The 27,828-nt window shown below is 37.7% G+C and overlaps 1 protein-coding gene across 2 annotated transcripts in view; it reads left to right on the top strand.

The window, feature by feature from the left end:
• The first annotated feature begins 204 nt into the window (after positions 1-204).
• The window catches only part of RAP1A (RAP1A, member of RAS oncogene family), a 78,260-nt gene continuing 50,636 nt past the window's right edge, over positions 205-27,828 (top strand). The window contains exon 1 of one of the 2 annotated variants that reach the window (XM_060139351.1): positions 205-356. The gene's annotated coding sequence lies outside the window, so the exon portion shown is untranslated. Of the gene's footprint in view, positions 357-8,749; positions 8,826-27,828 lie in introns of those variants that run through there. The other variant, XM_060139352.1, reaches the window with a different exon arrangement.

The following is a 27,828-nucleotide window of genomic DNA, read 5'->3' as shown; positions in this document are numbered from 1 at the left end:
CCCACACCACCACCCCACGCAAGGCAAAGCTGCAACTCCCCGCTCTTTCCTCTGCGTTCTTAGCTCTTCCACCGCCTTCCAGCGCGGCCCCTTTAAGCGGACTCCGGAAAGCCGCGGGGAAGGCGGGGCCGAAACCTCGCCGATGCTGACTCGAAGGGGCGGGGCGGAACTAAGGGGGCGGGGCCTGCGTGCTGCGTGCGTGCGCGTTCTGGAGGCGCCGCCGCCGCCGCTCTCGAGGCCGCCGCCGCCGCCGCCGCCGCCGCCGTCGCCGCGCAGAGCCGGAGCAGGAGCCACGGCCGAGAGGAGGGAGGAGGAGGAGGAGGAGGAGGAGGTGGAGGAGGCGCCGGACCGTGGGGGTGAGTGAGGGGCGGGGAGCCGGAGCCGGCCCCAGAGGGAGCAGGGGGCGCGGGTCGGCCGAGCCCGGGCTGAGGCGGCTCCTGTCGCCGGTCAGTCCCCTGGCTCCCCCTTCTTTCTCCGCGTTCCCTCGGTGTCCGGGGCGGCGGCCCGGGGGCCTGGCCGGCGGGAGGGGCCAGGGCTCGGGGAGGCCCGGCCGCTGCCGCCCGGGGCCAGAGCCAACCACGCCCGCGGACCGAGCCGGTCGACTGTGGTTGGGCCTGCGGGAGAGGGACGGGAGGGGCCCGGGCCGGGTGTGGGAGAGAAAGAGGACATTGTGTCCCCCACCCTCCAACTCCCTGAGGTGTCATGGCACAAGCCCATTTCCCTCGCCATCTCCCCGGACATAGTGCCCTCGCCCCTCGCTGCCTGAGAGAGGTAGAAGATTAGACATCGCTGCATTTTTTTTCTTCTTGCTTGTCCCCAGACTAGGGTCAGATCTTCTTTCAAACGCAGCTCACCCTTTGGGGGGCACGCGTAGAAGGGGGTTGCAGGGTTGGGTGAATTTTCTGTCCTCCCTCGGCTCCTTGGAGAGGTGCGGGTAGACGGGAGCGGTGTCCTTTCTGTGTTCCCTTGTTAGGGTTCGGGGTCTCCCGTTCCTTCCTTCATTCCCCCGGTGCACAGGGCTGACATCTCTACACCCCACTCCACCTCTCAGCTCCTTTCCCGCCCTCTCTCCCCCACGTCTTCCGTAGCATGCCATGTGTTCGCTTTTTCAGCGTTGCCTTTCTTGGATCTCTGCTTTTTCCCTGAATTTTGTTAGGGAAGAGGTCACTGTGTGATTCTTCTTGTCTTCCTTCAAACGGGGACTGGTAGGAGTGTCTTTTGCCCCCTCGTTCAGGAAGTTAACGACAGTGTCTTAGATAAATTGTGTAATTTACTGCTATAGGGGAAAGATGAGGGGAAGACATCAACTCACAGGGCTAAGAACCAGTTTAGGGGACCATTTGACCTCTTGGAAAAAGAACTAGCATTGAGGAGTTAATGTATTCCGTTTTGGGAGGGAAGATCGTTTTGTCACTGCTTTGAAGGGAGGTGGTTTTAAGAAGGAAGGGAATAACAGGGCAGGAGGTTATTGGGTCACAGTCGTACAGGTGGCCACAGTTTTCTGCTTCCTGGGTGTGAGATGATGATTTTTCCTGTTTTTAATCACAGTAAAAATGAAGGATCAGCTCTTAGTTTTAACGTGGGGCTGCTACCTTCAAAAGCATGCTGAAAGGGCAGTCTCAGAAGGGATGCTGCTGGAAACAGGATTTGGAAACTTTATTTTGGTTTCCTGTCAGAGTGTGTGGGGGTGGGCACACGTGTGTGTAGTTTTTCTTTTCTTTTGATGTAACTGATACCTGTGATATTTTGCCATAATAAGCACTAAATCAGGCCCTGATTCCCTGTCTGTCTTTATTATGATTTCCTATAACACTTTCTGTTTGAAATTATATTTGTGTTGGTTGAAATTCTTTTTAGTCTGGTGTTTCAGTGAATCTTGTTTACTCCGCATTTTGAATTATGTACTACAAAATATACTTAGGTGTAAGGTACTGAGGATCACACCATGCCCACTGGCACATGGTAGGCACTTGGTATTTCTTGAATGAATTGTTTGATTACAAAAATGTGTCTAAGTTTTACATATCATCTATCTTTTTGAGAGGTAGCTCAAATTAGAAGATTGCATTTCACTTCCAATATACAAAATACTAATTATTAACGTTTTTTGGGCCACTGACACCTTTGAGAATATAGTGAAATATACGTATAGACTCTCTCCTCAGGAAAGAAGCAATAGACATTTATGAACAAAATTTCACATTCAGTTTCAGGGACCCTCTGAAACCAACCATGGGTGCTTGTCTTAAATGTAAACTGGAATCCTGAGTATTATTCAGTTCCATATTAAAACTGTTCAAATACCTTTGTTCACCTTCTGTGTGACCTCAGGAATGACAGTGTCTGCCCTTACAGACTAAACTTTGGGTCTTTGGAAACAAGATTTAAGAGTGATTGTTATTACAATTTTATGTGGAAAAGTTCTCATTAATAACTTTTACCAATAATTTTGAACTAGTAATTTTAAATTTTTTTTTTTTTTTTTTTTTGCGGTACGCGGCCTCTCACTGCTGTGGCCTCTCCCGTTGCGGAGCACAGGCTCCGGACGCGCAGGCTCAGTGGCCATGGCTCACGGGCCCAGCCGCTCCGCGGCATGTGGGATCTTCCCGGACCGGGGCACGAATCGGCAGGCGGACTCTCAACCACTGCGCCACCAGGGAAGCCCCTGAACTAGTAATTCTAAACAAACGTCTTTGAAGGAAATAAGATTGTTATAGTCACTTTTGACAGCTTAAAATCATAATCACGACTGACTTATGATTTTTATTGTGCAAACTCCTTAGCAATATGATCAGCACTTGAAAATGTTCATAGATCATTTTTCCTGTTCTCTTCCAAGCTTGTTTATATGCATGGTTTTTCATGTAGTTAATAATTATTGTACAATTATCAACATCCAGTATTAATCTAACAAGTGCTTTTTAAATGCCTATTAAAACAAAGTCCTTGCTGTCATAGAGCTTATATACTAATCAGGAGAGGTGGGCCATAACCAGATAAATATAGAATAAGTCAGATGATAAGAGGTATGCAGAAGAGTAAAGTAGGGTAAGAGGATAAAGAGAAACAGTAGCAAGGAAGGGTAGTCAGGGAAGACATGAGTGAGGGATATATGCTCTCTTGGGGAAGAAGGTTACAGGCAGAGAGGACTGTTAAGTGCAAAGACTGCTCAGTCTTTGCCTTGACCTTTTGGAGAAGGCCAGTAAGCAAGAGGGAAAGTGAGAGAGCTTGAGGTTAAAGAAGTAGCCGAGGCCACTATAAAGCCTTTTAGGCAATGGTCAGAACTTTGGATTTTACTTTGAATGAGATGGGAAACCACTGGAGGGTTTTGAGTAGAAGAGAGACCTGTTCTGACTTACGTTTGTGGGAAATGTTCTGGCTGTGTGGAAATCAACTGGGAGAGGGGGGTGGGAGTAGAAGCAGGAAGACCTTAGGAGGTTAATCTTCATTTTAAACCTTTTTCCGTGGTTGCAAAATAGTCCATCTACCTGCTCTTGGGCGTATAGGTAGTTTCCTTTTCCCCCTATTGAAAATAACAATGAAATGAACACTTTTGTGTATGCAACATTTTCTTTCTTTTCGAATATTTCCTTGGAATTGATTTCCAGAAGTACTGCTGAATCAAAGTATATAAATATACTTGTCTTCTTGGTGTGTCTATTAATTCCTTCAGAGAGTAGATTGTACTAGTTAAAAGTGACAGTTGTTGATCTTAAGTTTCATGCAGTGTCACTTGCATTGAATATTATTATTTAATACTTTAAAAAATAATTTGAGTTATAAAAAAGAGACCTTTTAGATTGTTAGAGTGAATTTTCCAGTAGCTCACGTGAGTTCATTAGTTAGCTCACCTCTCTCTTTAACATTTGACAGCAGCGTGCCAGCTGTTGGTGCTAACTGTTGGGGATACATTGTTGAATTAGAAAGGTTCTCTGCCCTCAGGGAGTTTTACATAATGTGATAGTTAAATAACTTCAGATCTTGCCAGTGTTTACTGATACTCAAGAACTTTGTTAGTATATGGTTGATGATCTTTTATATAGAATGGACATTCCAATCAAGCACCTAATTTTTCATATTGATAATTCTTTTTTTTTTTGCAAAGGGATTTTTAAATGGCATCTGCAATTTGTTTAATTTCTGTTTTGTATGTCTTTAGAATCATACATCTCTGATAGCCCCACGTTTTGTTCTTTGCAGTAAATTTACGCAGATAGTACTTGGTTGAGGACTTTCACAGTTGAATTTTTAAATTGTTGTAATTCTTTATAAGTTATTCAAAACACAGAGACTGTTGTTTCTGTTAAATAAGGTCAGCACTGCATCTTTGAAATTTTATTTAGATTATAAAGGAGGATGATACCAGTCTGTTTTGATAGAGTCATACCACTGGGCGTCTACATGGCTTGATTTGGCATGAGCGGAAACTCCAATATCTATGAATTGAGTGGGTTGAACTAATAGAGTTACCTGCAAGCACCTAGCACTGTGTCTGACACGAGCTAGGGACTCAGCAAATGTTCATTGAACCTCGGATAACCTCTAAGCTCCCAGTTCTAAAATTCTCTTATTTTAGAAGGTCAATAAAAATATCTTGTATAAAGCATTTATATCTTAATGTTGTGGTGAGTTTAAAATTGTGAACATAAACTTACTTCCTCCTAATGTTCCTTTCAGATTGAACTCATCAGTTTTAAAAAGAGTTATGGCATATTGCCAAGTATTTTCTGCTTGTTCCGATGTCATATACTGCTGCATGACTTAATGCCAAATTCATATCTTATGGAAATGATTAATGTTAAAAATAAAGATATTTAAGCTTTCTTATGTTACTGAAACAGATGAAACATCCATTTTTTCCCCTTTTTTCTGTGTGTGAAATTTGAACCTATAAACTTACCATGATGTTCTGATCAGTTAAGCAGTTCAACAGAGAACTATGCCATTCTGTCATTTTTGCTTGAAAATAGGCCTTTTAGAGGTAGAAGGTACAGGTATGCACCAATAGAAAAAGGAAATTGTGTATGATGATTAAGGTGGAATTGAAATGAGAAATAGTATACTTTTATAAGTGGAATATCTCAGGATTAAATATGTTCTATGAAATTAATTTCAATCATTAGACTAATGGCTTTTTTTTTTTCAGTTCAGATGACTTACTTAGGCTATATAAATTTAGGTTAGATAAATCTGGAAAAGATTTCTTTGCATATCCAGTTTTCCCAGAGATAGAGATAAGTTTCCTATCTTCAGCGTATTTATTTAGTTCACATTGATAGAGAGTGGTTCAAAGTGTAGAATGGTAAAACTAACCAAATTTGGAATTAAATATGTAATTCTGTGTTTGGTTTCAGAATATATTTATATTAGGCCATATCTCATAAGGATAGGAATGTACTAAACACATAACTGATAAAAGACACTGTTGGATTAATTAAAACTTAAGTTGATTTACTTCAAATTCACAAGTATACATGTATACCTATAACACGCATGGTTGTTTGCAATGCTGTGTTATACTCACTCATTTTGGTTGTAAGAAATAACTTTGCTTAGGCTAGAACTGTGGCTTAGTTATCAATGACAAAAGTGTAAAGTTGGAGAGACACAAAGAACTGAGTACAACTGTTTCTTTGGACAAAGCCCAAATGCCGCTTGTAAGATTCTAAGTTAGTAGTAGTAAGAATTCTCTCTTATTGCAGACTGAACATTTCAGATCTGTCAGATGTGTGATCCGGAGAGTAAATTCATTCACTCTGTTTTCAGTGATATTTTTAAATTCATTTATAAATAGGATCATTCTGTTCTAGACATGTTGGCTGTTTTATAGGACATTAAGCAAGCAACCATAACTTAATTATTTTAGCAGCTGACATTTAACACTAATCTTTGGGTTTTATGTAGTTTTCAGTATCTATTCCAAATCATTGATGTCTTTTGAACTACCTTATTTATTCATTTATTTGGCTGAACCGGGTCTTAGTTGCGGCATGTGGGCTCTTTTAGTTGCAGTATGCAGGCTCTTAGTTGCGTCATGTGGGATCTAATTCCCTGACCAGGGATTGAACCCGGACCCTCTGCATTGGGAGCTCACAGTCTTTTTTTTTTTTTTGCGGTACGCGGGCCTCTCACTGCTGTGGCCTCTCCCGTTGCGGAGCACAGGCTCCTGACGCGCAGGCTCAGCGGCCATGGCTCACGGGCCCAGCCGCTCCGCGGCATGCGGGATCCTCCCAGACCGGGGCACGAACCCGTGTCCCCTGCATCAGCAGGCGGACTTTCAACCACTGCGCCACCAGGGAAGCCCGGGAGCTCACAGTCTTAACTACTGGACCACCAGGGAAGTTCCTGCACTACCTTTTTTTTAAATTTATTTTTTAAATTTAGTTATTTTTGGCTGCATTGGGTCTTTGTTGCTGTGTGCAGGCTTTCTCTAGTTGTGGTGAGCGGGGGCTGCTCTTCGTTGCGGTGCGCGGGCTTCTCATTGCGGTGGCTTCTCTTGTTGCGGAGCACAGGCTCTAGGCGCGGGGGCTTCAGTAGCTGTGGCATGCGGGCTCAGTAGTTGTGGCTCATGGGCTCTAGAGCGCAGGCTCAGTAGTTGTGGCGCACGGGCTTAGTTGCTCCGTGGCATGTGGGATCTTCCCGGACAAGGGCTCGAACCCATGTCCCCTGCATTGGCAGGTGGATTCTTAACCACTGTGCCACCAGGGAAGCCCCCTGAACTACCTTTTATTTATTTATTTATTTTTAATGCATTTATTTATTTTATTTATTTAATTTTGACTGCGTCAGGTCTTTGTTGCTATGGATGAGATTTTTCTAGTTGCGGTGAGCGGGGGCTGCTCTTCGTTGCAGTGCGTGGTCTTCTCATTGCGGTGGCTTCTCTTGTTGTGGAGCACAGGCTCTAGGCGCCCGGGCTTCAGTACTTGTGGCATGCGGGCTCAGCAGTTGTGGCTCGCGGCCTCTAGAGCGCAGGCTCAGTAGTTGTGGCGCATGGGCTTAGTTGCTCTGTGGCATGTGGGATCTTCCCGGGCAAGGGCTCGAACCCATGTCCCCTGCATTGGCAGGCGGATTCTTAACCACTGCGTCACCAGGGAAGCCCCCTGAACTACCTTTTAAACTCTAGCTGTGAAAATATTGCATAACTTGATTATTAGATTTCAGATTCAGTCATTGAACAGAAGTTTGGGTGACCCAGTATTTGGCAGTTTGACAGAAACTGAGATGTGAGTCTGTAGTTTCTACTTTAAGTATATAGTCTATATATATAGTCTAGTAATTTATTTTGTTTCCCAGAACCTGACATATGTCTTTTAAATAAATGTTGTATTTTCATGGTTGAGTAAAAATAGAATGATACTCATTTTGTAAGTAAAAGCTATGTGATATTTTAATTCTCTCTTAGTTTCTGAACAACTATTTCTGTGGTCTTATTTTCTAACAGCTTTTTAGTAGAAATTATCTCTGGGTGATAGGTTTATGGGTAATCTTCAACTTCTTCTTTACATTTATGTTCTTTTCAAAATTTGCCACAATGGAACATGAATTAGTTTAAACAAGAAAAAAATGTTTTAAACAAGAAAAAAATTAGAGCAAACCAGTTTCCCATTGGTTAAAGTGCAGTAAAATAAGAATTGCTTGCTCAACCACCTATTTTACTTCCGTCAAAGGTCTTTTCTTTCCTTTTTTTTTTTTTCCAAATTGCTTTTCCACATATATGCCACATTGTAGGGAAGTTTTTTCCCGGTTCAGCTAACAGTTTTAATTCTATGTTTAATGTGAGAAGTTTTGGATTTTTTTTTCTTTTGAAGAACAGCTTAATATTTTTTCTACACTGATTAAAATCAACCTGTGCCACTAAAGTTAACTATCCAATAGAACAGAAACGTGCATATAGAGAAAATGCATTTGTGTGCGTTTTTAGTGAATGTTGTTGGTAGCTTGCCAGCTTTATTTTCAAGTTCCTCCCAGACCTGTGATGTGCTTGTAAGGCAACAACGGTATATTTAGTTAATTTGCAAAATGAGAATACTTGTTCTGGTTTTTCCATTTTGCATGTTTTGAGTTAGGATTAATTGGACATTTATTATTCTCAACAGGCATACGGTAAAACAGTTCGTTTAACTGTGGTGCTTTCTATTGGAGTATTGGCTGACTTTTAGATAGTGAGCCTTGTGCAGTTTCATGAGTACTACTGAGTTTTGGATGACATTCTTTACACAATCTGAAAGTACCCCTGAGCCTAATAGAAGCTGGAAACAAAACAAATTTGATGTTTTCTTTGCAGTAGGAAGTGTAGTTTCTAGTACAAGAAATATGCCCTTGTTAGGTTCAGGACCATTTTCAGGGGTTATAACTGTTTGAACATTTTTTTCTTGTTTAAACTAATTCATGCTGCATTGTGGCAAATTTTGAAAAGAACATAAATGTAAAGAGGAAATTGAAGATTACTCATAAACCTATCACCCAGAGATAATTTCTACTAACATTTTAATGTACATTTTTCTAGTTCTTTCCTCACGTGTACAGATTCTTTTAATTTTTAAAAAAATTGGAATTATATTTCTATACATACAGTTTCGCTCCTACTTTTTTCTCTGAACAGGGTATTGTTCTCCTAGTGTGGGACCCTTAGGTTGATCTTTATAATACTACTATTTTAGATAACACTGGGGCAAACATTTTTGTAAATTTATCTTTGATTGCATCTCTGTTTTTTTTTTTCTTCCTTTAGGGTAGATTCCCAGAAGTGGGATAACTGGATCAGAGGGTGGTTACCCTGTGTATAAGAGTGTGTGTCTCACTGCACCTTCAATGGCATTGAGTAGGTCAGTTTTTACAATCTTTGCCAATTTGATAGATATCTGTTACAATTCTTGGGTGGTAATCACAAAATCCTCATATTATTAATAATCTGTAAAACCATCAGCGTGTATGATTATTAATTTGCAGTCGTCTTTGAAAAAGTTGGTTGGAATGATTTTCTTTGAAAATATTTTAGGTAAAAGTAATCTTTGTAACAAAAAAGATATTCCTTGACATTGCAAGTTGAGTATTGTTCTTATATTGGAAAGAAATAGCATTTTAGTCTTCTCTCTTTACTAAAATAACAAACATGAGAAAGCTTATTTTATAGTATGTAATAAGTAGAACTATAATGTAAAACTAAATTGTTTCAGATAGATGAGAGGGATAGTCACATGATTCAGACTTAAAAAAAACCACACAACTTAGTGTTTAGAGCAATGGCTGTAGAGTTAAGCAGCCTGTGTTCAAATCCTTGCTTTCCCACTTACTAAGTATATCATTTGAGGCAACTTACTGAGTGTACAATTTAAGGTAACCTACTAAATATATAATTTGATGTTTCTGAGCTTTGGGTTTGTCATCTTTAATAGGAGAATAAATAATAATACCTACTTTATAGGATTGTTGAGAGGATTAGAAATACTGTTTAAGACTACTGAGCACATAGTAGGCGTTTAATAAAAGCTGGCAGTTGTTGGGTTTGGAAGTTTTGGGCCAGTTTTGTAGGGTGGGGCAGGACATATCTTTCGTGTGTCCTTATTTACATAAATAAATGCAGAGATGCAAAGGGGCCTTGAGCAGTGGCAGCTGGAAGGGAGTGGTAGACATTCTTTGTGGTAGGAGTGGCATGAGCCAAGATAGAAAGTTCAGGACAAGTTGGAGGACAGGAGATTGATTTGACAGAAGCCTAGGCTTGTATAGTTAGAAAATAATGGCAATAAGGGCATAGAGATTGATTGGGACTAGACTTTGGAAGCCATTGAATGCTAGGTTGAGAAGTATAGGCTTTATGTGGGAGCACAAGAAGTTTTGATATGAGGAAAATGATCCGATCAGAGCATTCATCTTTTGGAAGATGAATCTAGCTACAGAGTACAGAATGAATTGAGGAAGAAAGAGACTGAAGATAAGGAGACTGGTTTAAACACATAGGTAAGGCAAGATCTGAGGGTTTAACGGAAAACAAGAGGGAAGGTTTTGGGGGGAGTTGCTAGGAGTCACTGTTGTGAAGATCTCTGGATCTTCAAGTATACCCAGTTTGGAGATGAAGTTCAAAAGAAAGAGTCTGAGTCTATTGAATAGGTTACATGGAATTAGGTAACCTCTGAGAGAAGATAAGACTCAGTGTGTACACTTTGGTTGTTGCTACCTTTTTTAAAAAAATTGAAGGGTAAAAGATTCCTGTTTTTCATCAATAAAAATCATATGTTTATGCTATTTCTTTGACAAATGTATAGTCTCCTGTAGAAATTTACTTATCTAACATTTTGAGTTCTTAGCTAACAGGGAATCTCACTTTTAGACATTGTATTTCTGAAGGTATTATCTTAAAATACTTCACTATAAGGTGAAATTCTTCTCTGTGTGGTTTTTCCAGCTTTTGTGAATGCAACTGGACTTTAGAAACATCAGTTTTGTGAGCAGAAGTGATGAAAAGTGCAGTATAGACTTCTTGTTAAGCAGCTTAGCATGTTGAAGGCAGTAAAATATGGAGCAATAAAAAATAGGAAACTGAGGATGTGCTCTTTAGAAAAAATATCACTTTCAGTACTTCTCTCTTAATTTCTTAAGTTAAAATAAAATGAGTTAGCAAATGCCATTCTTAGTCATTCTGGTACTGGTTCTAGCTCCACGCTAATTGTACTTTCCACTTGGCTGAATAATATGTAAGCAAGTTAGCCTAAAGATTTATATTAATATTTCTTTTTGACTGATAAGTAAACTCACATGAGCTGTGAATTATCTGCTTGCTGTCTTCCTTTTATGTTACCAGTTGAAAAAAGAAGCAACCCCCAATTTTTAAAAAATAAATACAGCTTTGTGACACATGTAAGGTGTTTGCATTTTTTAAACCATTGAGTTTTATACCTTTCTTAATGTTTCTTTTAGTTTTCAAATATTTTCTAAACTCAGAAATAAAGTCTTTATTATTAATTTTATTCACATCCCTCCCCTTTAAGAGTATCCTTGAAAATATTTTAAATTAATAAGCAAATGTAGCACATAGTATTGAGGACTGTATATGTGTTATTTTTTTTTTACAAACACTGTTTTTTTAATGTGAAACTGCAAAAGCCAAATCTGGTCAACTGAGTGTTATTTCATTTACTAGAGACCTCAGATATTCAAAACAGGGATTTAATGTCTCAAACTATGAGATTCCAGTTAAGTCTATTTGAATTGATTTGAAGATATTCCTGTTGATCAACAGAAATCAGAACTACAATTCATTCCCTAGGACTGATGACTCTTAACCCTTCTCTCCTTCTCCCCAAGCATAGCTGAGAACAGAATCTTCCCTGATTTGGGCCATGCTGGCACTGTCACTATGATGTCAGATATAGCCTTCCCAGTCTGTACTTCTTACATTCTTCGAAGCCTACTTGCTTCTTGGCAGCAAAAATAAGTTATTAGATTGAGTGGCTAGCAGCTCATGGTATACTATTATAAGAAAATTCACAATTTTAAATGTCAGTTAGACCTCAATAAAGCTAAAATTAAAAAAAGAAAATTTATTCAATTTTTACATGAGGTGACATATGAGGTATGTGAAACATGAGTAGACTTCCATATTTTTCTATCCCAAAAGATTGAAATAAAAGAAAATAAAGCCCATTGGTTGAATAGATTATTGTGTACATTTTTCTTACTCTTTTTTCATTGAAAGAACATTTTTTCTTACTCCTTTTGAATAAGCAATTTTGAATGCTAAATGTAAGTTCTTGACTAAGAAATCAGTCCTTCCCCAAAATAATCTTAAGCAGTTTGGCTAGTTAGCCAACAAATATTTATTGAGTGATTATTGGTTACCTGGTGCTATTTTAGGAACTGAAGATAGGGCAGTGAATAGACTGCTCTCTGGAGTTCTTTATACCTGTGGGGTTTGGTGATTGTGGAGAGAAACAGTAAACAAACAAATAAGGGAACAGATAATTTCAGAGGTCACAAATGCTATGAAGAAGCTGTAACAGGAAGAAATGATAGTGATGGAAGGGTTTAGAATGAGTGTTGAGGAAAAATTCCCTGATGATATTAATCTGACACCTGAATGACAAAAAGCCAGACATGTGACAATCTGCAAGAAGAGTGAACCAGACAAGAGGGCCAGTTGGTGCAAAAGCCCTAAACTGGGAAGCAGCTAGTCATGATTGAGAAGGCCGTTGTGGTAAGCTGAGGGGAGACTGGTAGATGAAGTTAGCAAGGGACAGATCACAGAAGTCTATGGTGAAGGGTTTGGATTTTGTTCTTATAAATACAAAGGGAAGACGCAGGATATCACTACCTACCTTTATGGATAAATATGTGTAACTTTTGAATTTGAAGATGGTGTTACTAATGATACTGGCTTAAAACAAATCTGTAGGGTAACCAGTAGTTTTTCCAGACATAGAAAATCACCAATTTATGGTACATAAATTATGTTTTTCCAGGGGTCTGCAGAAATAAGAGTGAACTATTTTTAGTATTGCAAAGAGCCTAATGAAAATTGTATGTTTGCTCTCAATAGATTTATACAGGTGAAATATTATGTATATTTGCTTTGACCAATAATTATATTGACTCAAATCTTTGAGGCTAATTACCACATTATCATTATCCTACATTGTGGTGATTTGCAGGCTGTTAATGAAATAAAACATTGTGCTTACACCTCAGAAACCCAGCATTGAGTTTCATTAGTTTTTATGTCTGACAATTTGAGAGTTCTAATTAGCCATTATAACTGATTAATAAATGTGAGTGCATTTGATACACAAAAGTCTTTAAAGACATGGAATCTGTGGAGAATAAAGGATTTTTCATAGTTAGGTTGAGAACCACAGATAAATGTCCCAATCTCTAGAGGGACTTATAGGGGAAAAGGAACTAGTATTTTTGGGGGGGAAGGTAAAACCCTTACATCACATTTCATCTGCACAGCAAATCTGTGAAATAGGTATAGTTCATTTTTTGTAGATGATGAAACCCAAGGTAATTATATAATTTATGAAAATTCACAAACTTTTTTTATTAAGTCTTTTTTTCTTTTATTTTTGGCTGTGCTGGGTCTTCGTTGCTGCTCATGGGCTTTCTCTCGTTGTGACGAGCAGGAGCTACTCTTTGTTGTGGTGCGCGGGCTTCTCATTGCGGTGGCTTCTCTTGTTGCAGAGCATGGGCTCTAGGTGCTCGGGCTTCGGTAGTTGCAACACACAGGCTCAGTAGTAGTGGCACGCAGGCCCTAGAGTGCACGGGCTTAAGTAGTTGTGGTGCACGGGTCCGGTAGTTGTGGCGCACGGGCTTAGTTGCTCTGCGGCGTGTGGGGTCTTCCGGACGAGGGCTTGAACCCGTGTCCCCCGCGTTGGCAGGCGGATTCTTAACCACTGCACCACCAGGGAAGTCCACAGACTCTTAATTGTAGAGGTTAATGCTGACTGCAAACTTTTAGAGGAAAGGACTGCTGCAGTACAAAGCACAAAATAAATGATCAGTAAATATTTGTGTTTTGCTTGCATGCAAACATGAATGAATGAATGAGTGAATGAGTAGGTGAATGACGGAAGACTGCCTCTATCCCTCTAATCTTTTCTTCAGTGCAGCACACCCTTTTTCTTCTATTAGATGAGTCTCAAAAACTCTTCAGAAATAATTGACTTCACCTATCTTTTTTCTCTGCAAAATTCCTCCCCCCATGTAGCTTAAATTACTTAAAATAAATCACACAGTAAAAATTCTAAGGAGGGAAATAAAGACCAGAAACTCAGAAAGTATAATTTTCACTAAGATTTTAACTACCTGAGTAGTCCCTAATGTTTTCAGCTTTAAAAGAAATCTGCTTTAGACCCTTGCATTCACATTCGAGATACCATCTTCTTTTGGTTCTGCTTCTATCTCTTAAATTGTTTATAATTGTTTAAAAATTTACTGTAGATTTTTGAAGTAAGGTGGCGGAACAACAGTAATCAAAATGTTTATGCAGCCAACATTAGTTGTCCACGTAATCTCTAACTGTTTCAGTGGGGGGGGGGTGTTTATTTCTGTCTTCTATTAGTACACCGTAGTGTGTGATTTATTGTTCAGAAATATGAACTGATAATTCCGGGGCATTTAATGGTTAGTAGGGTTAAAAACATACATAATGGGGATTTTTTTTCCTCGACTGATGTTAATACTCAGGCAGAATAGCAGTATGAGATCTCTCTAAACTTCATATTTATAGTTTCTAATCCTTCAAATGAATTAACATCTTTTTTATATATAAATTTATTTATTAATTTTTTTTTTTTGGTTGAGTTGGGTCTTTGTTGCTGCACGCGGGCTTTCTCTAGTTGTGGCGAGTGGGGGCTACTCTTCATTGCAGTGTGCAGGCTTCTCATTGCGGTGGCTTCTCTTGTTGCGGAGCACGGGCTCTAGGCACACGGGCTTCAGTAGTTGTGGCACGAGGGCTTCAGTAGTTGTGGCTTGCAGGCTCTAGAGCACAGGCTCAGTAGTTGTGGCGCACGGGCTTAGTTGCTCTGCGGCATGTGGGATCTTCCCGGACCAGGGCTCGAACCAGTGTTACCTGCATTGGCAGGCAGATTCTTAACCACTGCACCACTAGGGAAGGCCCCAAATGAATTAATATCTTAATAAATTAAGTTTAGAGTACTTTTAAATGAATACTTAATATGAATGGATACCTAAGAGATGAAAATAGATGCAGATAATCGAGAGATTGAAAGAAACTCTTTTAGTGGAAGGTTGCAAAAGGGAAGGGATTATAATACAGGATTTACCATAAGGAAATGGATGACACGTGGAAGTTGCTATGCTAGACTGTGAAAAGAAACTTATCTTCACCAGAAGAGAAATGAAATTGATGAAATGAGGGCTAAAAGGAGATAAATAACATTGAAGAGTAGAAAGAACACTTTAGGTTAGATATGGTGGCCTACAGGGACCTTCTGACAGGATATGATGAATCTCATCATTTGTGGCAGTATCACTACTTCATGAAGGATGGGATCTGTCTTGTTGATTTGTGTTCAAAGTACAATAAACCTGGACAGAATGAAGAGCGTTGTTTTTGTGAAGAAGGAACATGTTTTTAAATTTGTCTCTAGCTGTCTGAGACTAAGGTTATAATATGATGGGTCTATAAAAGATAACTTCAGGTGATATTTGGTTCTTGGTATCCTCAAAGTGCTTTTTTTGTTTTTTGGGGTTTTGGGCTAGATTTCTGTATGACAGCTTTCAACTGCTCAACTGTTGTATGCTGCTGCTGTTTATTCTAATCATATAATCAGTTTAGTAATGACATACGTAACCCCCTGACATGAGATTTTCATGCTTCAGAAAATTGTTTTGCATATAAAGTACAAGTATCAATTTGCCCTGTTGATGTGTATATCTAAAAGTTGATGTAAGTGACACTTTTATAAATTTAATTATTTAAGAATATTAGATTAATTTAAGAAAAACCATGGGCAAGTCAGTTGGAAGGTGAATCTTAATGTCTTCAGACCCACCTTTATTTGTTTAAATCTTCAGATATTAGGTTATTTTGATGTTGTGTCTTTTACATCCAGATGATAAGTCTGGAACTTAAAAAAAAGTTCCTGTGCCTTTTGAATATTGAGTTTCACACTTGGGACAAACTCCATTGTAAGACATTCTTTTGAATTTTAAATAAATGTTTGGTAACTTCTCACTAGTAGTCAAATGTCATAATTTTTACTTTAAAATATGACAGCATTATAACTCAAGTACAGTTGAAACTATGGGTAGGAGGGTTTTAGGTGATGTAGTCATTCTCTTATTTCCATTATGCTTTAGACTTGTACTACTGTCATCAATAGAACAAGCTTGAGATTGTGTCACCACTCAGTGCTATCTGCTTGTGTGTGTATGTAAGCAGTAGGCCTTAATACTGGGTATAAAGAATCATTGCTTTGTGGTGTTCCAAACTGGCTCTGCTTAGGTTCAACGGTACTGGGTTGAGCTTGTGTCTATAGTGAATTGTCACATTTTTGATCTTTTGCAGCTATAACATTTCCATAACCATGTATTTAATGTCTTCTGTGTGTTGATGTGCTGAAGATGGACATGTGAAGTTTTTCAGTAGTACAAAGAGAATGCCTATTTAATCAGTAAAATTTTTCAATGATTTTTTTTTAAAGCATTCAAATACTTGCAAAAGAGAGATGGCTCTATATGAAGGACCAACCATCCTCTCTCCACCTTGTGGTTAATTTTCACAGTATAAGAAACTATTTTTTTTAGTCCTGTAAGCCAAAATGTTTTGTAGAAAATCAATCATGTAATCGCTTTTGTCTGCACCATTTAAAGAAATGCTCTATTGTTAAGAGAGAAAAAGTTGATTAACAATGTTTATATAGTATGATTTCAATTCTTATTTTTTACAAGTTTCTATTCGTATGTAGAATATAGGCAAAAAGGAAACATCAGTAGGATCAAAGTTGTTATCGTGAAGTTGGGATTACAGGTGATTTTTATTTTCCTTTTTAAATTTAAACTTTTTTCTGAATTTTATACACTGTTCATATATATATTATAATTAGAAAATGAAGGTTCTAAGATGAGTTCATTATAGAATATGAAATTAAATTTAATAAAGCTTTTACAGATGAAGATTCTTTGGGGATAAAATGAGTTAAAGGCTTTACAGATGAATTAAACAAATGCATTCCTGAGATGGAATTATATATAATGACAAAATCTGTACTTTAAAACAAAAACAAGCAAAATTAAGTTCGTTTTCTTGGTGTAGCAAGTGAGAGAAATGGGAAAAGTGTACTATTGATATGATGACTTGGAAAACTTCTGATTCTTCTAACTCAGGTTTGCCTCAGTTACATTCATTTGTATACTGTTTTATAGATAATTGTTTAATTACAAGATATAAATGTATTTATATAAATGATATGCCAAATCTCACATTGAATATTTGGTTATTTGATACTGTATTTGTGGTCAGCAGGCAAAACACTATGAAAGTTTGTATATAGTATCTACCAGCTGTTACTTCACCTCTTTATTTCCCAGTTGTTTTCATCTGTAAAATGGAAAAAGACATGTTTGAGGATTGAATAAGTATGCCTGGCGTACAAAAAGCACTTAAATATCACTGCTGCCGCTATTATTACTACTAACAAAAGTTGGCATCGATGTCTATAAGAAACTGGAGAAGATCACTAGGAACTGAAGCAACGTCTTAATCCTTTGTATCCATTTTGACTAACCCAGTGTATTCTCTTTTAGTTAAGTGGGACTACTACCTGTACACTTAGGTAGATTCATTATTTATGTACACAGTAAATCTTGGCATTTGTGGTTTAACATTTTAAACCCAGAATCTTTAACATGGGAGGTTTGTAATTTGGGGTAGGCAGAATTTTGAATCTTGCATATTTCAAGGCTGACATGACAAACACGTTTATTAACTAGCAAATTGAATGTAGCTGACAGCATCCCAGTTATTATTACCTAACAGTGACTTTTCTTCCCTACTTGTTTAATTTTCATCATGGGATTAAAAACTTGTGTTTCTTCGTGAATGATGCCTTGAGGCGGCCAGTAGTTAATACTGGATTTTGCAGATATAACTGAAGTGAGTTTATTTTAGTGGCAAAATTTATGAATTTTGCTTATTTCTTTTATATTCTTCGCAGTGCCTTGTACCCAGTAGAAATAATGGATAATAGGGTGTGTTTGATAGTTTGTGAAGAAATTTGAATCTCCAGGTTCCTTAAAGGAAAGGGAGGAGGTTAGCAGGAATTCCTAGATTTCCGGGCTTTTAGGTTATTTTTATTTTTATCACTTAAGTACATAATTTAAAAAATTTCTTAGACCAGACTAAAATATATATCTGCCTGGATTTCATATTTCCATGGAGTGGTATGATGATATAAGTGTGCCTCATTTAATAAAAGCTACTAATCCCATCCATAGATATGTTGATTTTATTATCTGCAGTAGGACCAAGGAATCTGTAGTTAACTCTGCCAGTGGATCCCAGATAATTCTGACGCAGTACTTTTTCAATTTCTTACTCTATGTTTTCATTTTAGTATTATTGTTTTTTAAATCTGTATTGTATTTTTAAAGCCTTAGGACTATAGGAATAAACTTTATATTTAATAATGAAAATTAATGTTATGTCTTAACTTTAAGTAGTTCAATGTGCATATATTACTTATTCAGACCCAAGTAATACCAAGTTCATTGTAGAAAAAATGAGAGTACCAATGAGGCAGTGTTTCTCAGCCTTTTTATTATTATCACTTGCTCCCCTCACTCCAGTCTTTATATATATATTTTTCTAATCGTCCCCCAATGAAATTTTAATACCACAGGTATTATCCTGTATATTTGTTTATTTATTGTACATTAATCTGTGCTTTGTACACTAAAAGAGTTAAGATTTTTTTTACCTCCTTAGGAGCAATATTGCCCCTGTTGAGAATGAATACAATAAGCTAAAAGAAAAATCACTCTTAGTTTTACCTCCCAGTCTGTTAACATTTTGGTATACTTCTTGCCCAGTGGTTTTCAATGCATATCTATTTTCCTTCAGAAAATGAGATTGGATGCATAATAGTTCATGCCCCCTTTAAAAAAAATATTGTGAAAATGAATATATTTTATATTATATCTAATGGATAAATAATATCAATAGGTGTATTCTGTTATGTGAATTTGCAGTCACTTTTAAAAATTATTCCCTATAGTTTTCAATTTTTTTTTTTTTGGTTGCACCAGGTCTTAGTTGCGACAGGTGGGCTCCTTAGTTAAGGCTCGAGGGCTCCTTAGTTGTGGCACATGGGCTCCTTAGTTGCGGCATGTGGGATCTAGTTCCCTGGCCAGGGATCGAACCTGGGCCCCCTGCATCTGGAGCGCAGTCTTAACCACTGTGCCATCAGGGAAGTCCCTCAATTTTTTATTATAAAAGCTCTGCTATGAAATGGTCACTGCAGAGATTAGGGGAGACATCACAGGATTTCTAGGCTGTGGAAGCCCAGCTGAATATGGGGACCAGGATTTATAGTGGCATCAATCTGGATGATTTTTCTGCAGCAAATCACAGGATCCTTGGTGCAAGTGATCCTTGGTGCAGTTTAATTCTTTGAAGGCTATAGATTTGCCAAGAATTGAGAGTAAAGGATTGGGGGGAGGGCAAAGGAAATGAGGAGTCAAATAAGAATTAACCATAGGATGATGTACCAGTTGTCAAAGCTGTAAAAAAAAAAAAGTGAGGTCAGGGAGGAAATGATGGAAGGAGAAAATGCAAATATCTAGGGATCGAATGTACCAAAATGTACAGCCAGCCAATTCCTGTAGTCCGTGGTTCATTTTTTAAAAAGACTTTTATTTTCATTTTTGTTATTTTTTTTAAAATCACCAAGTGTCTTAAAGCAACTGTGCTATAGTTTGATCATGAAAACTTGACCAGAACACTGAAGCTAAGAGAAGCCATTTGAAATCAAATTCCTTGCCCCAACCTAATAGCAAAGACAACTGTATAATCATTCATTTCTCAGATATAGGACCAGAATTAATCAGTAAATTATATTTTCCTTTCCCAGACTCAAATACCAATATTGCTTTGTACAAGTAGTCTGTGGACTGGGTATTAGATAGTATTGGAGTTTTCTAAACATTCTTATAAGTATAATGGTATAATTATGTAGGTCAAGATTCTTAATTTTAGGAGATGCTTGCTAAAGTATATGGAGGTGAACTGCCAGCATATATACAACTTATTTTCAAAAGGTTTTCAAAAAAATTGGGTAATAAAGCAAATATAGCAAAAAAAAAAAAAAAAAAAAAGCTCTGCTATGAATATCATTGTAGTTGAATTTTTCCAGGCATTCTAAATTATTTCCTTAGGATGAATTCCAAGAAGCAGAATTATTTTATTCTGTATATCTTAATATTTCGATATGTATAAATTATCGAAAGTCCTTTTCCCCAAGGACAACCACTATTAATGTGAATATTTGTCCAGCGTTTTCCTGTGTATATTCTAACATAAGTAGTTTTATAAACCTGTATCTATGTTTTTTTTTAAATTTATTTTATTTTTAAAGATGTATTTATTTTTGGCTGCACCATACCATGTTTGGGATCCTAGTTCCCCCACCAGGGATTGAACCCGCGCCCCCTGCATTGGAAGCATAGAGTCCCAACACTAGACCACCAGGGAAGTCCCTATCTATCTTTTAAAAAAGAATAATAGACTGAACTTTAACTATGGCAAATTGCTTTTTTGCCCAAGGCATTTTGGTCGTCTTTTCATATCACTATATGTAATTTAACCCATTTCTTTTTAGCAGTGTTCTACTGAACTGAGGTACATTTATCCATTCTTTTATTGGAGGGCCTTTTGTTTCCTGGGTTTTTTTCTTTTTCTTTTTGGCATACATCTTTGTTTGCTTGTGTTTTTCTGTATCATAAATTCCCATTTATGGTGGAATTGCCAGGTCATTTAAGAATTGAAATTGCATTATATGCTTGAATCTCTTTTTAGGCTTTCACTTCTTTTTCATTCCTTTACATGCCTGCTCTGATGTTGGTACTAGATTTTCATTACTGTACTTTATAGTGTTGTACTTTTATATCTGGAAATATAAAAAGTTCTGTTAAGTAGGCAGATGTGCTTTTGTATATTTTTCAGATTACAAGTTACAGTTTAAGTTTGGCTAGATTTTGTTTCTTTGTTTTTTTAAGACACAAGTATTGATATATGTATTTTAACTAGATTGGAATAATACAAATTTTTGAGGATTGACATTTTTAGGCTTGAGAACTTTTAGTGCCTGGCAGTAATTCAGAACTCTAAAAGTACCTCTGAGTTGCAAAGTAGACAAACAAGTTGTTGAGCTGTGAGTTCTATGGAAATACTTGGAACCACAACATTTCTGTCCAGTATGCCTTTTAATCTTTGGTTTTTTGATTGAAGTATCTTGAATATATACTCTTTGCTATCTAACTTTTATTCCTTTTAAAAGGAGATATATTCTCTCTCTCTTTGTACATTTTTGGTAATGTACTTATTTTAGATATCTCATGTTTTTTCTGCTTATTTTTACAGAGTTCCTTTATATTATTGTCTTCAGAGTTATTCATACATTTTTCTGAGGTTTAGAGTTCATAAAGTTCAAAATATATGAGAATAGATCTATTAAACGTTGCAGAAGAATTATGCTTTGGTTTTCTTTTTTTTTAATAAATTTATTTTATTTATTTATTTTTGGCTGCGTTGGGTCTTTGTTGCTGCGCGCGGGCTTTCTTTAGTTGCGGCAGGTGGGGGCTACTCTTCCTTGTGGCGTGTGGGCTTCTCATTGCGATGGCTTCTCTTGTGTGGAGCATGGGCTCTAGGCATGCAGGCTTCAGTAGTTGTGGCACGCAGGCTCAGTAGTTGTGGTGCACGGGCTTAGTTGCTCCGCAGCATGTGAGATCTTTCCGTACCAGGGCTTGAACCCGTGTCCCCTGCATTGGCAGGCAGATTCTTAACCACTGTGCCATCAGGGAAGCCCCTATGCTTTGGTTTTCAAAGTAGAAGTGTTTTTAGGCTTTTTTTTTTTCTTTTGCGGTACGTGGGCCTCTCACTGCTGTGGCCTCTCCCGTTGCGGAGCACAGGCTCCGGATGCACAGGTTCAGCGGCCATGGCTCACGGGCCCAGCCACTCCGCGGCATGTGGGATCCTCCTGGACCAGGGCACAAACCCGTGTCCCCTGCATCGGCAGGCGGACTCTCAACCACTGCACCACCAGGGAAGCCCCTAGGCTTTTTTTTTAAGGCACTAATTTTTTTCTGAGACAGTTTCTCCTTTAAATTTAAACTTAACTGCTCACACCATTACTAAAATCTTTAAATGTTTATTCTGATCCTACTTACTATGATTCTATCTATGACCTAACTTTTTTCTTAAGACACTTTTGTTTTTAATTTTATTTGTGTATTTATTTATTTGTTTTTGGCTGTACCACATGGCTTGTGAGATCTTAGTTCCTGGACCAGGGATTGAACCCGTGCCCTTGGCAGTGAAAGCGTGGGGTCTAACCACTGGATCGCCAGGGAACTCCCTAAGACACACTTTTGAGTGAGACTTTCAAATGCTCTTAGTGTTCTGGAAGACTTAATTTACCTTTGTAATGAAAAATCTCTCCTGAGAGTACTATGTTCACCCAGATTAAAAACTAATCATAATAAATAGAATAAATGATATTCAGTACCTAGGCAATTCGGATAGGACTGTTTTCTACGAGTAGACTCTCTTGGAGTTGAGTTGTTACCACAGCTAGCTTAGGCTCATTACAGAGGCTCACATTGCTTTGGGTCATGGTTCTTCATCTAGCCAAGTGAAAAACCAACCATCTTCCCTTGTGGTATGGTCTTTCTTGCGAGTTATGTTTAAAAAATTGACATCTCAAATGTGATTTTTGTCTCTTGAGGCTTACCGTTTAACCAGGTTTGAGATTTTATTCTTTGGTGCAAACTTTAACTTAAACACTTTGTTAATGTACACGAAGCTGAATCTTTTACTCAGACTCACAGTAGCAAGCAAATGACAAGCCATGCTTGAGCATTAACTCACTATGACTTTACACATTTGCCCGAGCCTGTGTGATTGCTTGGATACTGTCTTAACCACCCCTATTGCCTACTTTCTTTTCTGAAGCCTGAAGCCATATTAAAAACTTCAGATTCATTTAAATGAATTGTCCATATAAGGAGGATATTTGATTTTAGCTAAACATAATGTGAGATCATTATAAATGATTATAAAAATTAGAATGTATAATAGACATTTGTGTTTGTAAAACTTTGAAATATTTCCATTTTATTTTTTATTATTTAAAATATTTCCCCTCATGTTTAAGTATTTTGATAGATTAGTACCAGTAAAACTTCAGTTAGTAATAGTCATCTGGTAGAAAAGATTCTTTAATAGATTTGTTAGAATATACATCTCTGCTGCACATAAAGGTTGGGGAGATTTTATGTCTTGCGCTCTGACAAAAAGTAAACTGCTTTCTAGGAAGGTATCAAGTAATTTTTACTAGCTTTTTACGTAATTATTTTGGTATTCAAAGTGTAATTAAAGTAATCCTTGAACATCCTTTTAGCCATACTGTTTTTAAAAAATTATTTTTAATTAAACAAGTAATACATTATAAAAAGAAATACATGTAACAAAAATACAGATTGAGTAAAAAATACAGATAAGGCAAAAATAATAGTTATCATTCGCTATGTATCTTACAGAAATTTCTTGTGTAAACATGTATACATGTATATGTAAAAATATTTAGTTTTGTTTTTATACCTGCTTTTTTTTTTTTAAGTTTTTAGATGTAGAGTTGAGACATGAAGACTAGAAATGCACTTTACTAGCATGCTGTGGTACCAAATGAAAATTCCATTCTTGGAAGATAAGTTTGTCAAGTTTCCCCATCTCTACCTTTGCCCCTCCCCTCACCTGTATTCTTTTCCTTTCATCACACTCTTCCTTGAAAGGAGAGAAATATACTGTGGTAGGTCTCAACCCAGGATTGGCTGTATATTAGAATTAACTGAGGAGTTTTAAGAAATATCCACATCACAGCTCCACCATCCAGATTCTTATTTAATTGATCATGATGAGGCAAGACATGTGGAAGGAGAACATGCTTTATCTTAGCCTTCATATTGAAGCTTGCCTGAGCTTCTGAGTTCAAGTATGGTTTGGGGGAGGCACTGATTGAATCCAGTGGGGCATCTTCCTGAGTTTCCTGTCTTCAAGCAGGAAGATAGGCATAGGTCTTTGTCATCCCTCAAGTTCTTTGAGGAATACACTGCCACAAACTTCTTCATTTATTCCATTGTTTGTTCATCTACAAAGTTTGTAATACTTTAAGGAAAATCAACATCATTAATGCTGTGCAGATTAGATAGACAAGAAGATGAGTGATAAAGCAGTATGATGTTGTGGTTAACCACACAGATGCTAGAGGCAAACAGCCTGGGTTGTAATCCTGGTTCTGTAATTTATGTCTGTTGCACTTGGGCAGGTTTGTTTTAGCCTCTCTGCCTCATCTATAAAATCAAGATAATGGTCTCCACCTCATAAGAATGTTGTAAGGATTAAAAATATTAATATGTGTAAAGTGCTCCAAACAGTGTTTTGTACATACATGGTGAGGATTCAAAGAATAATAGCTACAATTAATTTATTCCTTTTCTTGTATCCTCCTTTCTAACATTTCCTCCCTTTTGTTACCCATTCCTCCTGAAGATAGGTTAATGCTTTTCTTTGATAAACTAGATTGGGGTCAGCAAACTTTTCTCTAAAGAGACAGATGATAAATATTTTAGGTTTTTAGGGTCATGTTGTCTGTGTTGCAATATTCAGTTCTACTGTTGTAGGGCAAAATCAGCCATAGACCATATGTAAACAGATGTGCATGGCTGTGTACACTTTATTTATCAGCACTGAAATTTGAATTTCATATAATTTTCACATATCACAAAGTACTGTTTTTCTTTTGATTTAAAAAAAATTATTTAAGAATTTGAAAAACATTCTTAGTTTATAGGCCACACAAAAACAGGCAGTGGACTGGATTTGGCCTATGGGTCATAGTTTCCTGATCCCTGAACTAGAGTAAAGGAACCTGAACATTCTGACAGCTGTTTTAGACACCCTTTCTTTCTTAAGGATGCCATCATTCTTTAATTTCCCTGTACTTTGGAGGAATCTAGAAAATTAGTTTTATTGCCAGTAGGTTTAGAATTTAAAAATTCTACTCACAGCTTTGATCTTAAACTATTAGCGCATGTGTCAAACAGTGAAATCTTTGTGGACTCTCTTTCTCAAACAGTGACATATATAACTGTACTGGGCTTTCTTTGGTTGCAAGCAACAGAAACAGACTTTGTCTTGTTCTCAGCACCAGTATACAGCAGATGTTTGTATTAGTCAGGTTTCTCCAGAGAAACAGACCAGTAGGATTACAACGTGTGCGTGCGCACACACGCATTATACATATACACATACATTTTGTGTGTGTGTGTAAAAATAAAGAGGTTTATTTCAAGGAACTGGCGTCTATGGTTGTGGGGGCTGGCAAGTCCAAATCTATAGGGCAGACCAGCTGGAAGCTTTGGCAGAAGTTCTCACGACGGAATTTCTTCTTTAGTGAAACCTCATTTTTGCCCTTATGGGCTTTCAGTTGGTTAAAGGAGGCCTCCTCACATTATTAGTAATCTCCTTTACTTGATGTTAACAACAGTTACATAATACCTTCACAGCAGCACCTAGATTAGTGTTTGAATAACTGGCTACTATAGCCTAACCAGGTTGACACATACAGCTAACCATCACATAGTTCAACAAATACTTTTCCAATAAAAGGATGAACAAATGGCTGAAATGGTTAATTTAAGCAGAAAAAAAGATATTTATATGATGGATGTTGAATAACAGAATTTACATAAGAAAAAAGTATGCAGGCCTCAGGAAACCCCAAGAAGAACCAGGACAGTTTGCAGGGATCAGGACCTAGGTAGCAGCAATGAACAACAGTATCTTTAGTAGTGTACCACAGTCAGAATGAATCAGCTCTAACCATTTTCCATATTCACATCATTGTGCTCAAGATTCAGCATCATAAGAAATTCAGCCTAATTGGCATCCCTCGACATCCCTTGGTACGAAATCTCCCTTGCCTAGTGGGGGGTGGAATACTTTAATTGACGTTACCACCAAAACTACTGTGCGGGAAACAGGTTATTTCCCCACAGAGTGTCAGGATAACCAAAAAGAGGAGGAAGGGATACTAGACATGCAAAAATAACCTTAAATGTGAGGAGGGACAACTTTATCCACTGAGTGGGACTTGAGGGGAAAAGATGATAGTGACTGGACTTGGTAAGTTTATCAGTGAGGGGAGGGAATGAGAGAGGAAGTAGAGCAGAGATTGGTAAAAGGATTGATATGCGGTACTGAGGGCCCAGGTGAGATTTCATATCAGAAATTTGTAGTAGTGACATCACTTACATGATGGTATTTTCTCCAGCAATGAAGAGAGATTTTAAGATTCATTCATGGTTGATGTTACCGGCTGATTTGGGGGGAAAGAGGAATACATGACACAGAGGGTGCTGGGCAAAGAATAACTCAGACAAAAATGGTGATGATGATAAAGAGCAAACACTTCTAGAGTCCTTACTCTGTACTAGGCTCAGTTATAAGTTTGCTTTAAAGATGCTAACTCATTTACTCAGAATAACCCTGTGAAGTAGGCACTGTTTTCCCCGTGATGAAACTGAGGCACAGAGAGGTTAAGACATTGCCTGATATGACAGTGTTCACAGGTTCAAAGTCTGTGCTTAGCTACTATTCCTGATATGACAGTGCAAGTGTCAGAGCTGGACTTCAAACCCAGGAACTTAGGTTCAAAGTCTGTGCTTAGCTGCTATTAAGTTACACTGATGATCACTCTTGGAATCCAGGTTTAGGAGGGAAGGAAAGATGATAGTGTGTGAGATGACAAAGGGATTACAGTGTCAGAAGTTTCAGTGAAGTGGAAAAAATGCTGTGGGGGTTTCCTCAAAACACACACACACACATACATGCACACACATACATGCACACACACATACATGCACACACACACACATGCACACGCACGTATGATTATACCAGGCCAGGTATTGAAAAAAAGGATATTTATTTAGACAGTTACGAATAATTCTTAATGATGAGTCGCTTTTTTCATGAGTCATATTTGGACTGCACAATAGTTTTTGCTCCATTTTTGTGTGCTAATAGTAAGATATTCTTGTAAAAGTCAGCCTCTCTGTTTCCTTTTGTATGCTCCACCACCTAGTTTTGACAGAACCCTAGTAAATGACCAGATTTTTTCTACTCTTTCTCTTTCCTCTCATAACATTACTTGGCAGACTTTTTCATTTTTGTCTGTTTGTATCCACTAGTATACTTCTGCCTACTTAGTAGGGGAGCTCTGCCAGTTAGAGCTAGAGGTGGTTTTTCCTAATTTGGAAAGACAGCATGTGTCTCTGTCTTTTAAGTTCTCCATGATATTTCCTTTTTTTTTTTTTAACTTGGTGCCTAATTTGTAAATAAATTTCAGCAAATGTAGACTTATAGAATTAAAAAATGAATGCATCCCTTAGAGTGGAGCATCTTCTCAACACAGAACCAGTTTGCTTTTTTGAAAAGTGTTTGGCTTTTTCCGACAGTTTTTGTTACCTACAGACTATATAATTGATAAGTTAATCAAGCCAACACTTTGAGAAATGGGATTATAGTATTTTTTTCTTGTTAAATTTGGGAACTGGCTTTATCTTCCTTTATCTTTCATTGTCTCATTTTTAGCAGATAAACATAATAGGTATTTGTGGCATTAGCGACCACTGTAGTATTGTTTTTTTCTGTATCAATCTAGATAGTGAGGTAAGTTTGAGGTTTGCTCTGCTTGGTGTGCCTTACAGATCGATTCAGGCTAATATTTAAATTATTCGCTTCCAGCCAGTGAAAGGCATTGTTAGAAACAGGGCTCTAGATCTAAGATTGTAACTTCTGGAAAATTTAATTATAGATATTTAATTGTAGTGTCTCCCTTTGAACCCTGCCCCTCAAGGCTTTAGTAATACTTAAGGTGTCTCTGTATTCAGGTAGTTTTTGATTTGACTGTAAATACTTTCTCCCAGGTAACAAGCTTAGTCCAGAGATAGGCCTCAAAGTTAGCCCTTTATATGCTTGTAGAGAGAATTTTAATACTTATTTCTTATTGATTGATATCTTTTAACTAATATGAA

Source organism: Lagenorhynchus albirostris, chromosome 2 (genome assembly GCF_949774975.1).
Source record: "Lagenorhynchus albirostris chromosome 2, mLagAlb1.1, whole genome shotgun sequence".
NCBI lineage: Eukaryota > Metazoa > Chordata > Mammalia > Artiodactyla > Delphinidae > Lagenorhynchus > Lagenorhynchus albirostris.
This window is presented reverse-complemented; position numbering and strand designations above follow the sequence as displayed.